Raw genomic sequence first — 15,759 nt, 5'->3', positions numbered from 1 at the left:
CTACAGTCCTACACTTTACAGTGACACCAGTTTACCCAAATGGTCAGCAGCACAGACTCCCAAAGCTACATTTTTTCCTTTAAGAGAAGCTGCCTTTCCAAGAAATGTTTAGCAGCATTGTCACAGTGAAGGAGAGAGGCACAGAGGCAGCCACCGCTCCTGAGGCCTTACCGTGTGCCGAGCATCATGACACATCTAATGGGAGTAATCCTCATAGCAACTCAGTCGGTTGGCCATTGGTACCTCATTTTCGTGATGCTCAGAGAGGCTAAGTAACCAGCTCACAAGATGACAAGAAACAGCACAGCTGCTGAGCCCAGACTGCCTGGCCCAAAGCCCATGCTCTGTGCACTGTGGCCACCTGACCCTGATGAAGCGACAAAACAGCCAAGTGTGCACCCACCTGGCCCTGCTCTAGGCGCTGCTTAGAAGACGGAAAAGCGCAGAAGTCGGGGGTGGCTCAACCCAAACACTCACGATTTCCCTTTCTCCCTTCCCAGACCGAATTAAGACTCAGATCAAAGCCCCACCCATGGAGCTACCTGTCCCTAAGCCCCCAACAAGACTCGCCTTTACCTCTACACTTACTCTGCAAATTCATGTGATTCTCTTGACTTTTCTTGGTGTCATGCCCCCCAAACTGTTGTTGTCGTTGTTCAGTTTCTAAGCTGTGTCCGACTCTTTGCAACCCCATGAACTGAAGCGTGCAAGGCTTCCCTGTCCTTCACTAACTCCCTGAGTTTGCTCAAACTCACATCCATTGCATCAATGATGCCATCCAACCATCTCATCCTCTGTCACTTCCTTTTCCTCCTTCCCTCAATCTTTCCCAGGATCAGAGTCTTTTCCAATGAGTTGTCCCTTCGCATCAAGTGGCCAAAGTATTGGAGCTTCAGCTTCAGCATCAGTCCTTCCAATGAATATTCAGGACTGATCTCCTTCAGGATGGACTGGTTGGATCTCCTTGCCATTCAAGGGAATCTTCAAGAGCCTTCTCCAACACCATAGCTCAAAATCATCAATTCTTTGGCTCTCAGCCTTCTATATAGTCCAACTCTCACATCCATACATGACTACTGGAAAAACCATAGCTTTGACTAGACGGACCTTTGTCAGCAAAGTAATGTCTCTGCATTTTAATATGCTGTCTAGATTGGTCACAGCTTTTCTTCCAAGGAGCAAGTGTCTTTTAATTTCATGGCTGCAGTCACCATCTGCAGTGATTTTGGAGCCCAAGAAAATAAAGTCTCTCACTGTTTCCATTGTTTTCCCACCTATTTGCCATGAAGTGTTGGGACCAGATGCCATGATCTTAGTTTTCTGAATGTTGAGTTTTAAGCCAACTTTTTCCACTCTCCTTTTCCAAGAAACCAACATTGGAATACTGCTATTAACTAAACTTCAGAGCTTATTTATATTCCCCAGTGTCCTTTTAATGTTCCAGGATCCAATCAAGGACACCACATTTACATTGAGGATATTCTTAAAAACAAAAATTTATCTAACATTTATTGGGCATTTCTACATGTCAAGAATTCATCTGCATGTTTCTAATTAAACACTAAATATATCAACTCATTTAACTGTCAACATAACCATTGTGATGTGGATATTATCATTATTTGTATCCCCATTAGATAAGGAAATTGGGGCTTAACTATCTCAAAATTATGAAGTAAAACCAGAAGTCAAACCAGCTCTGTGTGACTATAGACTGCTTTCTCCAAACCACTGATCAACACTAGCTCTCAAGAATTTAAACTACCAGGAAAGTCTTGGCAAAAGAAATCTGAATTGCAGATTTGCACAGTAGTTCTTCCCCTAAGAGACCCTGGATCTTTACACAGACACACACACATACACACAGATGGGCCCGGCATCTACTCTGACTGGCCCTCAGGACTTCACAGGGAATAGACAGAATCAAGACTCTCAGGGAGCTTATAGTCTAGTTTGGCAGAAACACAAGTAAGCAAGTGATTTCCAGCCAGAGTGGTAAGTGAAGTGTAAGCATGGGGTAGCTCAGTCAGTAAAGAGTCTGCCTGCAGTGCAGGAAACCCGGGTTCGATCCCTGGGTTGGGAAGATCCCCTGGAGAAGGAAATGGCAACCCACTCCAGTATCCTTGCCTGGAAAATCTCATGGACTGAGGATGGAGGAGCCTGGTGGGCTGCAGTTCATTGGGTCACAAAGAGTCAGGCACGACTTAGTGACTAACTCTTAATCTGGCCAAGGGACCCAGAGGAAGGGCACCTCTCACCAGGGAGTCTTGAAAGTCTTCCCTGAGGAAGAGACATTTAAGCTGAGACTTGGCTGAATGCAAAGTGGGCGAGGGGGACATTCTAAGTAACAAGAACTGTGTGTGCAAACACCTAGAAATGGGAAAGAACCTGGCACATCATTGTAGCTAGAATATAGAGTAGAAGAGGGGAGGAAGACAGGAGACATCACAGGAGAGAGAGATGCAAGGCCAGGCTCTGGAGTCCTTATGCCACCTTTTGTTACCCAGGGTTATGGTAGGTTCTGCTGCAGTATCAGATAAAACCCAAAGTTTCCTTAGCTTAGCACAACAAAGACCCTTCTCACTCCTGTAAGGTCTCCTATGGGAAGGGCAGCCCTCCTCCACCCTTCAGCTCCAGCATCTAGAACACAGGCCTGGAGTACACACCACAGCATCTCTTCAAGAGAAGAAATGAAACAGGCACGTAGCTCTTAACTGCCCACACCTGGAAACGACAGATCATTTTCAACTCACATTTCTTATGGCCCCAACCTCATGACAAGCAAATACAGTCTGTGTGCCAGGAACGCAAAATCTGATGGTAGACAAAGGTTTGTGTCTGCTGCTGCTGCAGCTAAGTCACTTCAGTGGTGTCTGACTCTGTGCGACCCCATAGATGGCAGCCCACCAGGGTTCCCCGTCCCTGGGATTCTCCAGGCAAGAACACTGGAGTGGATTGCCATTTCCTTCTCCGATGCATGAAAGTGAAAAGTGAAAGTGAAGTCACTCAGTCGTACCTGACTCTTCGTGACCCCATGGACTGCAGCCCACCAGGCTCTTCCATCCATGGGATTTTCCAGGCAAGAGCACTGGAGTGGGTTGCCATTGCCTTCTCTGAAGGTTTATGTCTAGCTCACCACAATAAGGAATTTGAACTGTTCCCTGGAGACCCCAAGGTCCACTCAAGAGTTTTTGGCATGAGAATCACATAGTCTAATCTGTGTTTTAGAAAGCTCACTCTGGCTATAAGGTGAAAGAGCCCAGAGGGAGGCACAAGAACACACAGTCTGGCATACGGCAGAACTCCAGGGGAGACCCAAGGGTGAGGAAGCAAGGGCTTCAACAGTGGAAACAGAGAGAAGTAGATGAATTTCAGTTATATAAGAGACAGAGTTGACAGAATTCTGTGAATGACTGGACAAGGAATATAGGGAAAGAATGGGTGGGCAGAGGATTCCGAGAGGGTGGAAGGAGTTAAGGAGGGTGCCCAAACTTCTGATCTAGACAGCCAGGGGGCTGGTAGCACCAGTCAGTGAGACAGAAAGAACCATGGTGGTGACCTGGATGTAAAAACTGGCCAAGCAATAAGACATGGGCATGGGACAAGGCACGTGTGAAGGCATGGTGGGGTGGAGGGAGGGAGATCGAAGGTGAAGTCCTTAGGCTCTTCAGTGGAAAGTCAATAGTGCTTAAAACTGAAAAATGAAATAGAAGCCATCTAAGCATAATCTTTAGAGATATCAAAAAAATCAGTCAAAAGAGTTTCAACTGTCTGGGGAGGGGGAGAGCATGGGAGAAATCATAGAAGATGGATGTTTTTCATAAATTTTGTAGAGCTACAACTGTAAATAAACTATGTGCTTCTATATTTGATTAAAATGGTTGTTTTTTCTTTAGATACTAGCTCATCTAAGTGTTGCTATCTCAAGAGGCTCTTAGCCCCCTTTTCTATCCATGTGGTATCCATGTGATTTAAAAGGGCAATGTGCCTGCAAAGGGAATGTCCCTACTCCATGCCAGATTTCTCCATTCACAATGTGCCCCTGAGACTGAGTCCCAGAAAAATCAGAGAGGGCTTTCTACAGGAGGCCCTGTTTAGCCTAGATCTTTAAAAGTCATGGGATTTCATGGAGGAAGGGGCATTTCAGATAATGGTATGGGTGAAAGCATGGAGGTATGACAAAGAGAGATGTGTTCAGGGAATGATTTTAATTCTTTTTGGCAGCCTGGACGACATTGAAATAACTCTAGGATGGGCTTCCCTGCTGGCTTAGATGGTAAAGAATCTGCCCACAATGCAGGAGACCTGGGTTCAATCCCGGGTTGGGAAGATCCCCTGGAGAAGGAAATGGCAACCCACTCCAGTATTCTTGCCTGGGAAATCTCATGGACAAAGGAGCCTAGCGGACTACAGTCCATGGGGTCACAAAGAGTTGGTCACCACTGAGTAACTAAGCGTGCTAGTATGGAAACAGAAGATCAGTCAGGATCAATCAGGTAGCTAATGAAATTCGCGCACTGTTTCGCAAAATCAGGCCCACGGACCTCCTGTAACAGGGACTAAGGATCCTTCAGTGCTTCTAAATCCTCAGGAGGGGTGAGGCAGTAATCTACATGATAATATATTCTCTCCGTGAATCCTATACATCCTAAAATTTGAGAAACATCAGTCAAGCACAAGGAAATAAAGTCCCGAAGTAGTGACTGTTTGAATGGGAAGGAGGAAATGGTCACTAAACCCAGGACCTCATAGGCTGCAAGGGCCTCTTGGATCTCGAACTGGTCTCAGTCATCATGTCAGGGTAAGTGGTTCTTTGGGCTACAAAGAAATGCAGATGCTGGCAACGGGAGGCAATACTCAACAGCTCCTCCTGCCCACCACTTACTGCCATTCCCGCCTCATTAAAAGGGATCCTTGTAGTGATACGTTGGGAGAAGTACTAATTTCCAGGCTCAGCTTTTCCATTGCATGTGTGATCTTAAGAAGCTGCTTACCAAAAAAAAAAAAAAAAAAAAGCTGCTTCTTCGCTTGGGTCTCATTTTCCCCAAATGTAAAATGAGGTGGTTAGATTAGATTACCTCAAAGGCCATCTCAAATATAAACATCTAAAAACAAATAAAGATAATATCCAGAATATTCAAGGACCTCCTGAAAATCAATAAGGAAAATAGAAAGAACCCCAATAAAAATACTGGCTGAGAATATGAATGGGCAACTTATAAAAGGAGGAAAAGAAAGCTAACTAGCATACAAAGAAGTGCTCACATTCATTAGTATTCAAAGAAATGCAAATTGAAAGCTGGATCTTGTCACATGTTGGCAGGGATGTGTACTGCTGAAGGAAGTAGAGATGGGTACAGTCAGCCAGGAGAGCAATCCGTCACCACTTAAGTCAAATTGAGTGTGTGCTTACCCTACCACCCAACAGGTCCACTCAGTCCTGGGTAGATCTCCTGCAGAAATGATTACTCAGCCTACAATAGAACACGCATGAAGACATCTTAGAGTTGGAAGAGTGACTAGGTAAAATGTACAGAGCGCTATAGAACGGTTGTAAGCAACTAACTAGGTGTACATATGGCAACATGAGTAGATCTCAAAAACACAAGCTGAGTGAACAAAGGGAGAAACACAATGAGAAATTTTTCTGATTCCCCAAAATTCTGAAACCCCCTAGTAAAATCTAAAGTCCTTACTGCTGTTGCTAAGTCGCTTCAGTCGTGTCCGACTCTTCGACCCCACAGACAGCAGCCCACCAGGCTCCCCCGTCCCTGGGATTCTCCAGGCAAGAACACTGGAGTGTACACAATGGACTATTACTCAGCCATTAAAAAGAAAACATTTGAATCAGCTCTAATGAGGTGGGTGAAACTGGAGCCTATTATACAGAGTGAAGTAAGCCAGAAGGAAAAACACCAATACAGTATAATAACGCATATATATGGAATTTAGAAAGATGGTAACAATAACCCTGTGTACGAGACAGCAAAAGAGACACTGATATATAGAACAGGTTTATGGACTCTATGGGAGAGGGAGAGGGTGGGAAGATTTGGGCGAATGGCATTGAAACATGTAAAATATCATGTATGAAACGAGATGCCAGTCCAGGTTCGATGCACGATACTGGATGCTTGGGGCTAGTGCACTGGGACGACCCAGAGGAATGGTATGGGGAGGAAGGAGGGAGGAGGGTTCAGGATGTGGAACACATGTATACCTGTGGCGGATTCATTTTGATATTTGGCAAAACTAATACAATTATGTAAAGTTTAAAAATAAAATAAAATTTTTTAAAAATGTGAAAAAAAAAAAACACTGGAGTGGGTTGCCATTTCCTTCTTCAATGGATGAAAGTGAAAAGTGAAAGTGAAGTCGCTCAGTCATGTCCGACTCTTAGCAACCCCATGGACTGCAGCCCACCAGGCTTCTCCATCCATGGGATTTTCCAGGCAAGAGTACGGAGTGGGGTGCCATTGCCTTCTCGAAAGTCCTTACACTGTCCTACAAAGCCCCACATGATCTGCCTCCCTGTCTCCGTCTCTCTGTTCTCCTCACTGACATCATCTTCTACCACTGTCCCACTACTCAGTGTGCCCCAGCCTCACTGGCTGCCTGCTATAAATACACGCCAGGCACTGAGGCTGCATCAGAGCCTTTGCACTGGCTGTTCTTTTGCCTGGAATTGCAAGCCTTCAGAATCCTCAACAGACACACACACGGTCCCCCTTGCCCAGCTCTATTGAAATGTAATGATAAGTAAACTTTATAGTCACCTTAAAGGTAGTAAATGCTGTCGCTCCACCCCTCTATTTACCACTAGAACATGAGTTCTGTGAGGGCAGGAACTCTTGCCTGTTTTTCTTTCTTTTCCTGATATCTCTTAAGACCTAGAACAAACCCTATCATAAAAGAGGCACTTCTAAACTTTTCTTGAATAAGTAAATGAAAGGTGAGTGGGAATGAGGGTGTGTGCATGCTAAGTAACTTCATTCATGTCCAACTCTTTGCAACTGTAGCCTGCCAGGCTCCTCTGTCCATGGAATTTTCCAGGCAAGAATACTGGAGTGGGTTGCCATACTCTCCTCCAAGGAATCTTCCCAACCCAGGGATTGAACCTGAGTCTCTTATGTCTCCTGCATTGGCAAGAAGGTTCTTTACCACTAGCACTGCTGGGAAGCCTGAGACTGAGGGTAAAAAGTATGTTTAATTAAAAAAAAAAAAAAAAAGGAGAAGGGCTGAGAACAGGAAAATGATGGTGAGGTTCAATTTGTTGAGAGATATGAGTAATTTAACCTGTGTGCCTGAGATTTACAAAGGGGGAAAACTGTGGATCAGTGTCTCATCACCCTCCCAGTGCCCACCCACTCCTGTTGGAGTTCCTCTTCCTGCCAGGTCTTTGAGAATGAGCAGACCAAACCCTGGCTGTGGGAAGAACCCTCTGCTTCATCTACAAGAGCGGCTGTCTCTGAGATGTCAAGACCACAACAGGGCTGAGGGCACGTTCTGGGAACAGTGTACACGACTCCACCCAGCACCTCACACTTCCTCAAACACAGGGCCCACCTGAGCAGGAGACGTCTGGACACAGAGCAGCATCTAATAACCAACTCACAAAGCCTTGCCACAACTTTGAAGGAAATTAGTCCCCTGTTGGATGAATAAGAAAACTAACATTGAAAGAGGTTAGCACTTGGTCCAAAAGGTCAACAAAAAGTCTACAAATTATAAATGCTGAAGAGGGTGTGGAGAAAAAGGAACCCTCCTATGCTGTCGGTGGGAATGTAAATTGGTGCAGCCGCTATGGACAGAAGTGTGGAGGCTCCTCAAAAATTAAAAATAGAGCTACCGTGTGATCCAGCAATGCCACTCCTGAGCATGTGCCTGGAGAAAACTGTAGTTCGGAAAGATACACGCACCCCAGTGTTCACAGCCATGTTTTACAGCATCCAAAACATGGAAGCAACCCAAATGTCCACTGAAAGAAATGGATAAAGAAGATGTAGTACATATATACAATGGAATACTTGATGTTGTTGCTCAGTCATTCAGTTGTCTCCAACTCTTTGCAACCCCATGGATGGTAGGTCACCAGGACTCAACTCTCTCCTCTGACCTCCATTGTTTCCCAGAGTTTGCTCAGACTCATGTCCATTGAGTCCGTGATGCTATCTAACCTTCTTATCATCTGCTTCCCCCTTGTCCTTTTGCCTCAGTCTTTCCCAGCATCAGTGTCTTTTCCAATGAGTCAGCTCTTCACATCAGGTGGCCAAAGGATTGGAGCTTCAGCTTCAGCATCAGTGCTTCCAATGAATATTCAGGGTTGATTTCCTTAAGATTGACTGGTTTGATCTCCTTGCAGTCCAAGGGACTCTCAAGAGTCTTCTCCCAGGACCACAATTTGAAAACATCAATTCTTTGGTGCTCAACCTTCTTTATGGTCCAACTCTCACATCCATGCATGACTACTGTATAGCTTTGACTATACAGATCTTTGTCAGTAAAGTGATGTCTTTGCTTTTTAATATGTTGTCTCAGTAAAAAAAAGAAAAAGAAAAAGAACGAAATAATGCCATTTGTATCAACATGGATATACCTAGAGGTTATCACACTAAGTGAAGTAAGCCAGATAAAGACATATCATATGATACCACTTATATGAAGAATCTGAAAAAAAAAGATACAAATGAACTTTTATACAAAATAGAAATACACTCACAGACTTAGAAAATAAACTGATGGTTACCAAAGGGGAAAGGTGTGGGGGCCGGGGATAAATTAGGAGTCTAGGATTAACACATGGAGGGAGGAGCCTGGTAGGCTACAGTCCATGGGGTCGCAAAGAGTCAAAAAAAACTGAGTGACTTCACTCGCTCACTCACTCACCACTCTATATGGGGCTTCCCCAGTGGCTCAGTGGTAAAGAATCTGCCTGTAGTGAAGGAGACACAGGTTTGATCCCTGGGTTGAGAAGATCCCCTGGAAGGGCACAGCAATTCTCTCCTATATTTTTGCATGGAGAACCCCATGGACAGAGGAGCCTGGTGGGGCTACAGTCCATAAGGGTGCAAAGAGTTGGACATGACCAAAGTGCCTGAGCATGCATGCATATAAAACAGATATCCAACAAAGACCTACAGTATAGCACAAGGAACTATACTCAGTACTTTGTAATAACCTATAAGGGAAAAGAATCTGAAAAAGAATACATATACATATTATTTATATATACACACATAACTAAATCACTGTGCTATACACCTGAAACGAACATGACACTATAAATCAACTATACTGCAATTAAAAAAAAGAGTTAATGGCAAAAATTTAATTAATTAAATCAGATGTAAAATGTTAACATGGTCCTCTGGTACTATTTCACCTGCTTAACACCTGGCAGCACTGGGATTTCAGCCAGTCTGTCTTCCTAATGCCATGCGTTGTGTTTTCTCTACCAACTTAGCCTCCTTCTCTGTACAAAGAAGACTCCTATGTCAGGGAAATTAACAAAATTAATTTTTCCAGTTTGATTTTTCATGATTTTACTGTCATCTCCTCCCTGTTGCTAACCACTCTAGGATTCAAATTACAAAACCTTTGGATTGGATACAGGCCATCTAAAAGCTAATGTTAGAAAATAGGGCCAAATGGATCATCTATTACTACTAAGACTTTAAAAGGATCATCCATTCCTTGCAAGCAGCCAGATGGCAGATATGGTATACAGGCCATCAGCTCTGGCAATAATAGTTCTGATACTTCTGAGGGGTAAGGAAGGACCCACTGAGAATACGGGACAATCTATGGGAAGGCAACGCTAAGTGCAGTTGGACTAGGAAAGGGTGCGGGCTGATTGGTTTCTTAACCAGGCCAATTATTCAGGACAAGAGATTAATGTCTAAGAACAATACAGTCTGATACATGACTTGGGGTCTTTTTGGTATCCATGGACTCATTTAAGTGACACTGAGCTCATTCCCAAAGAGAAAAGTGGATAAAAACCAGTTTAGTCCTTTGATCTAGTCTCCCTCAGAAGTAGTCCATGGCTTACAGTCCTTTATCTTCAGTGAACTTAACACATGGTATGCACGTGTGCATTCTCAGTCACTTCAGTCCTGTCTGACTCTGTGCAACGCTATGGACTGTAGCCCACCAGGTTCCTCCGTCCATGGGATTCTCCAGGTGAGAACACTGGAGTGGGCTGCCGTGCCCTCCTGCAGGGGATCTTCCTGACTCAGGGCACATGCACGTGGCAGGAGCGCCATAAAGCCCCTGAGACGTGGTCTCACTGAAGCTCACAGTGCAACGACTTTACACTGAAGCACTGGAACCCTGCAAGTCTCCTCCTAAGAAGCCCCTTGGGGATTACCAGTTTCCAGTAAAAATCTATTCAGGCAGATCTTGGCAGTCCCTCATCCGCACCCAGCAAACAAGTAAAAAGAAATTCACCATAATGATCCCTGCATAGAGGGATATTTCTTCATGAGCTACATGAACCTTGAACCCATTATAATCCCTGTCATTCTCATTTTCTCTCAAGTTAAAATGGGCATTAAACTCCATTTGTGGCTCTAAAACTCAGAGATTCTTTACATAAGAGACCTAAAATCCCAAATCACAAACACAAAAACAGCAGTAGAAGAGATATCAGAGCTCTTGTCCGCATCCTTTATTTTTATTAATGAAGAAATTGAAGCCTAAAGAGATGAAAGGACTAATTTAAGGTCGTATTCCAGGTGGTTCCTCCCTTACCTCTCAGAAGTACTATCAGCATCAAGTAACATTAACCCCATTTGATGGCGTCAAGTCCCATCTGAAAGTTCCCATACATGGGTGCCACGGTGGTTCATTCTGTCCCTGACATTCCCATTTTTCTAAGGCCTACATTGTGCCAGGGGAAAAAATGAATGGGGTTTAGTCCAGAAGAATTCCAGAAGCAGAAAATTTTGGTTTCTCTTTGGAACAGTTTTATTTAAGCTCAGAAGAACTTTTTAAACCATTGTTTGGAGAATAAAACAAAACTATGCCCTCAGACCTTGAATCCCAGACAGAGAGTCACATAAGCAAACAATAACATCATAAGATGCATTCTACGCACATTAAAATATGAGCAAGTATTTTTATATCATAAAAGAGAAAACAACTCTCGGCCTGGAGAGGCCGCGGAGTGCTTCAGCAACGACAGGACATCTCAGCTGGGATTTCAAGGACAGGGGTCACGGCCAGAACATTGCACACAGAGAGAAGCATGTGCAAAGTCCTCAAGGTATGGAGGGCATGACACGTTCAAGGTTGTGGAAGTGGAGAACACTACAGTGTTCAATATAGACAAAGAGACGAGTAAGGCTAAATAGAATGGAAGAGACAGAAAAAGCCAGATCACGCAGGCCCCCAAGGGCCGTGAAAGGGAATAGCTTTATCCTTAAAGCTATAGCAAGTCCTTAAAGAGTTTTAAGTGAAAGAAATGGCCAAGTTCAATTTTTTTTTTTAATGACTCTGGCTGTAGTTGTAGTGCTGAAAACAAATTATTAATAGAAGGGGAAAGAAGCAATACAGGAAGACAGTTGGGTTTATTGCAAGAGTCCATGTGACAGAAGATCATGGTTTGGTGGGGACAGGGATGGGGTAAGGGGGGGATGGAGGGAAGCGGCTAATCAGAGAGACCCTTTAGAGGTGAAGGCAAGGGAACTTGCAAATGGATTGGATAAGCAAGGGAGGGAAGAGGAAGTAGCAAGGATGCATTCTAGGGTTCCATGTATACACATGGCTAGATGGGCTGCTCCTAGAGGATAACATAGACTCACAAGGGTTGGGCTCTGTTACATTGAGATTTATATGTCATTATAATAGGGATGTCATGTGGGCAGCTGGCAATATGGGTCTGAGGCCCCAAGGCATCTGAGCTGGAAATGTTGAAAAAAGATTCCTCAGAGAGTAATCAACTAAAGCCTTGGTGCTGTATAAGATCACCCAGAGAAAAGAGCAGAGAAAAAGACAATGGAGTCTAAGAAAGCCAACATTTGAACAAGTATAGTGGCTTAAAAGAATGAGGTGGGAAGAAAATTTGGAAAATATTTTCTGACAAATTATCTTTTATCAGCTCTGCTTTTAAAAAGAAAAACTGTAAAAGCAGGCAAATTGCCACAGCCAAAGGGAAAGATAAAAACAAAGAAGCTCCAATATTCCATTTACATAGTCATTATTCCTTGGATACCAAGAATTGCTTCCATCAAAATTCTTACTTGCTAAGGTAGCTTTTTATTCTATTACAAAGCCCATACCATGTTTCCCTTTAGGTAAAGTATACTTCCTCACCAATTGATTTGGGGTTTGGCCATATGACAATGGATGTGAGCAGATGTGATATAAATGTCTAAGCAGAAACTTTAAATACACTTGTATCACTTGGCTCCAGCTTTTTTAAATTCCTGCCCCCTGCCATGAGAAGAGCATGCTTCCTCAACAGGATCCGGAAATGAAAAGATACAATGAGCAGAACCTCCAATGTAAACCAGTGTAGCCCAGCAAAGCAACAGTTAATTCAGCCCTCAGGGGACATGAGCAAGAAATAATGTATGTGATTTTTAACCACGGAGCTTTGCATGCTATTTGTTACTCCAGCAAAATCTGACTAATATATACCTGCCCACAGTGAGATTTCTTCAAAACTAAATCTGGTTATTTCCTACCGTAGAAGGAAGCAAAGGTACTCTGTCTAAAACAAATTATACGCCTGGCACTAATAAACCATTTAGAGACATTCTCTCATTTTACTCCTTGAGACAATTATTTGCATCATTTTATGCAAGCAAACTGAGACTCAGATAAGTCAATTATATTTCTCAGGACCACAAAACTAGCAAATGGTATAAATGCAACAAAAATTCATTTAACTGATTCCAAAACCTATGCACTCTCCTATTAAAGGCTTTGCTAGAAATCAAATGTAGATCTCCTACATGGGAAACAAGAAAAAACCGGTGAACCATCAGATCAGAGTCAACTTTAGGCTACATTCATATACATGGGTAGTTGTACTGCTGTTGAATAAGCCCAGAGCAAGCAGCAAGAGGACATTTGCAGCTCTGGATCTGAAATATGAAATATCACATTGCCACAACCTCCACCTTTCTCTCACCAGTTCTCACCTTTCTCAATCGTAGTTGAGAAAATCAAAGCCGTAAGGTGGAATTTAGTGCTCAAGTCAGGTTGCACTGAAAATTGGAAATAAAAGTTGCCTTTTATCTCCATCTCTACAGCCATGTAAAACAGGTGAGTTTCTTAATATCTCCCTGTGATCACCCCTTATGAATTCACCTTGGTTTTCTCATCTAATCCTTGCTGAATCTCGAGGCAGAATTAAATCTTTAACATATTAAGTAAGACAAGCAAGATATAGTAATCACTTATCAGTATCCATTTTTCCATTGAAGAGGTATGTGCCTCACCCAGGATTTATCATTGCCTTGTAGATCCCCTGATGAGACTTGGTGGGGGCAGACGGGGTGGTACGTGTAGAGGGAAGGCAGAGGGTTTGAAGTTAGACAAGCCTGGGTTTAAGTTTCAGGGTTTACATCCTGCTCTACCTCTTCCTCACTTGTAACCTTGGGAACTTGACTTTATCTCCCTGGACATCGGTCTCCTAGGTGCAAAGTGTGGATGAAAATACTAACTCAGTAAGTTGTCTGAACAGAGAAAGACAAACACCAATTGATATCACTTACATGTGGAATCTAAAAGAATACCACAAACTATTGAATATAACAAAAAAGAAGCAGACTCACAGATACAGAGAACAAACTGTGGTTGCCAGTGGAGGGTGGAGGGGGCCAGTATAGGGATGGGAGGATGGGAGGCACAAACTATTGGGTGTAAGATAGGCTCAAGGATCTATTGTACAAAATGGGCGAAACAGCCAGTTTTAAAAAAAAAAAAAATTGTAAATGGAAAATAACCTTTTAAATTGTATAAAACCTTAGAATTTTTTAAATAAAATTTTTAAGTTGTTTGAGGGTCAAATGAGGTGGAATGTTCCCTTCTTCACTGTGATTCACTGGCCTCTGCCTTGAACTGCAAACAGACTCAGTGGCCAGGATGAGAACCCTTTAAAAGCACAGGGGTTACACAGTGCTGTATATCCATCACCATTATCACAGGCACCAATGATGTCAAGCACCAAATAGTGAACACCCACTAACTCCAGCGTTTTTCCAAGTCCTTTCCACACATTGTCTCTAATCCTCACAACCTTGAAGCAAAATAAATTATATTATACTCATCTTAGAGAGCAATAAGCCGAGAGGTTAAAAGGAGGGTTGGTCCTCCTGATTCCCAGGCTAGTCTCTTTCCCACTGATCACCCTCCTGCTCTTGGCTGCTAAGCTATGCACCTCTCTCCATTGTTCTCTACAAGATCTCTGGGGAGGAAAAAACACAAACAAATTTGCCTAGCAGGACTGCTATCAAAAAGTATTGATTGTAAGACTTGCACACTAAAAGCTGTAAATTATTACTGGGAGAAGTTAAAGAAGATCTAAATCAGTGAGACATTCTGTATTCATGGATTAGAAAACTTAATATTGTTCAATTGGCAACTGTCTTCCAAATTGATCAATAAGTTCCACAACACACACACACACAGAAATCCCAACAGGCTTTTTGCAGAAATTGACCAGCTAATATTTACACAGAAATACAAAGAGCCCAGCATAGCCAAAACAACTTGGAAAAAAGAAGAACATAGTTGGGTGGCTTATACTTTCTAATCGCAAATTTTATCCTTAAGCTACCATAATCAAGGCAGTGTGGTACTGACCATAAAGATAAACATAAATAAATGGAATGAAACTGGAAGTCCAGAAATAACCCCTTATATTTATGGTCAATTGATTTTCAACAGAGGCACCAAGGCAATTCAATGGGGAAAAAATAACTTCTTTAAAATGGTAATGGAGTAATTGGACACTTTCATGCTAAAAGATTAGCTTAGATTCCTACTCACACCATACCTAGAAATTAATTCAAAATTAATCAAATGCCAAATGATTTAACTCAAATTAAATCAAAATTAATCAAAAAAGAGCTAAAACTATAAAAGTTTTAGAAGAAAACCTAAAATCTCCTAAAATCTAGGAGAAATACTTCATGATCTTGAGTATGCAAAAAATTTCTTAGATAAGACACCAAAAGCACAATACAAAAAAAATGATAAAGTGGATTTTAGCAAAATTAAACACTTCTGAGCTTCACACCATCAAGAAAGTAAGAAGACAAGCTACAGAATTGGAGAAAATGTTTATAAATCATATTTCCAATAAGGAACTTGTATCTAGAATATATAAAGAACTCTTACAACTAAATACTAAGTCAAACAAACCAACTTAAAAATGGGCAAAATATTTGAAGAGACATGTAGCCAAAGAAGATATATGAATGACAAATAAGTACTTGAAAAGATGCTCAACATCTTTAATCATTAGGTAAATGCAAACTAAACCATAATGAGATACCACAGCACACTAAAATCAAAAACACTGATACCAACAAGCGTTAGTAAAGATGAGGAGAAACTGTAACCTTCATGAATTTTGGGTGGAAATATAAAATGGTACAGCCACTTTGGAACACAGTTTGCAGTTTCTTAAAAAGCTAAACATAAATTTGCCATGTAATCTATGAAGTCCACTCCAAGCTGTTTACCCAAGAGCAACGACAGCATGTCCGCACAAATGGACTAATGATCACAGTAGCATGAGCCATC

Source organism: Bos indicus x Bos taurus, chromosome 3 (genome assembly GCF_003369695.1).
Source record: "Bos indicus x Bos taurus breed Angus x Brahman F1 hybrid chromosome 3, Bos_hybrid_MaternalHap_v2.0, whole genome shotgun sequence".
Classification (NCBI taxonomy): Eukaryota; Metazoa; Chordata; class Mammalia; order Artiodactyla; family Bovidae; genus Bos; species Bos indicus x Bos taurus.
The sequence above is the reverse complement of the archived record's forward strand: the minus strand, read 5'-3'. Positions refer to the sequence as shown.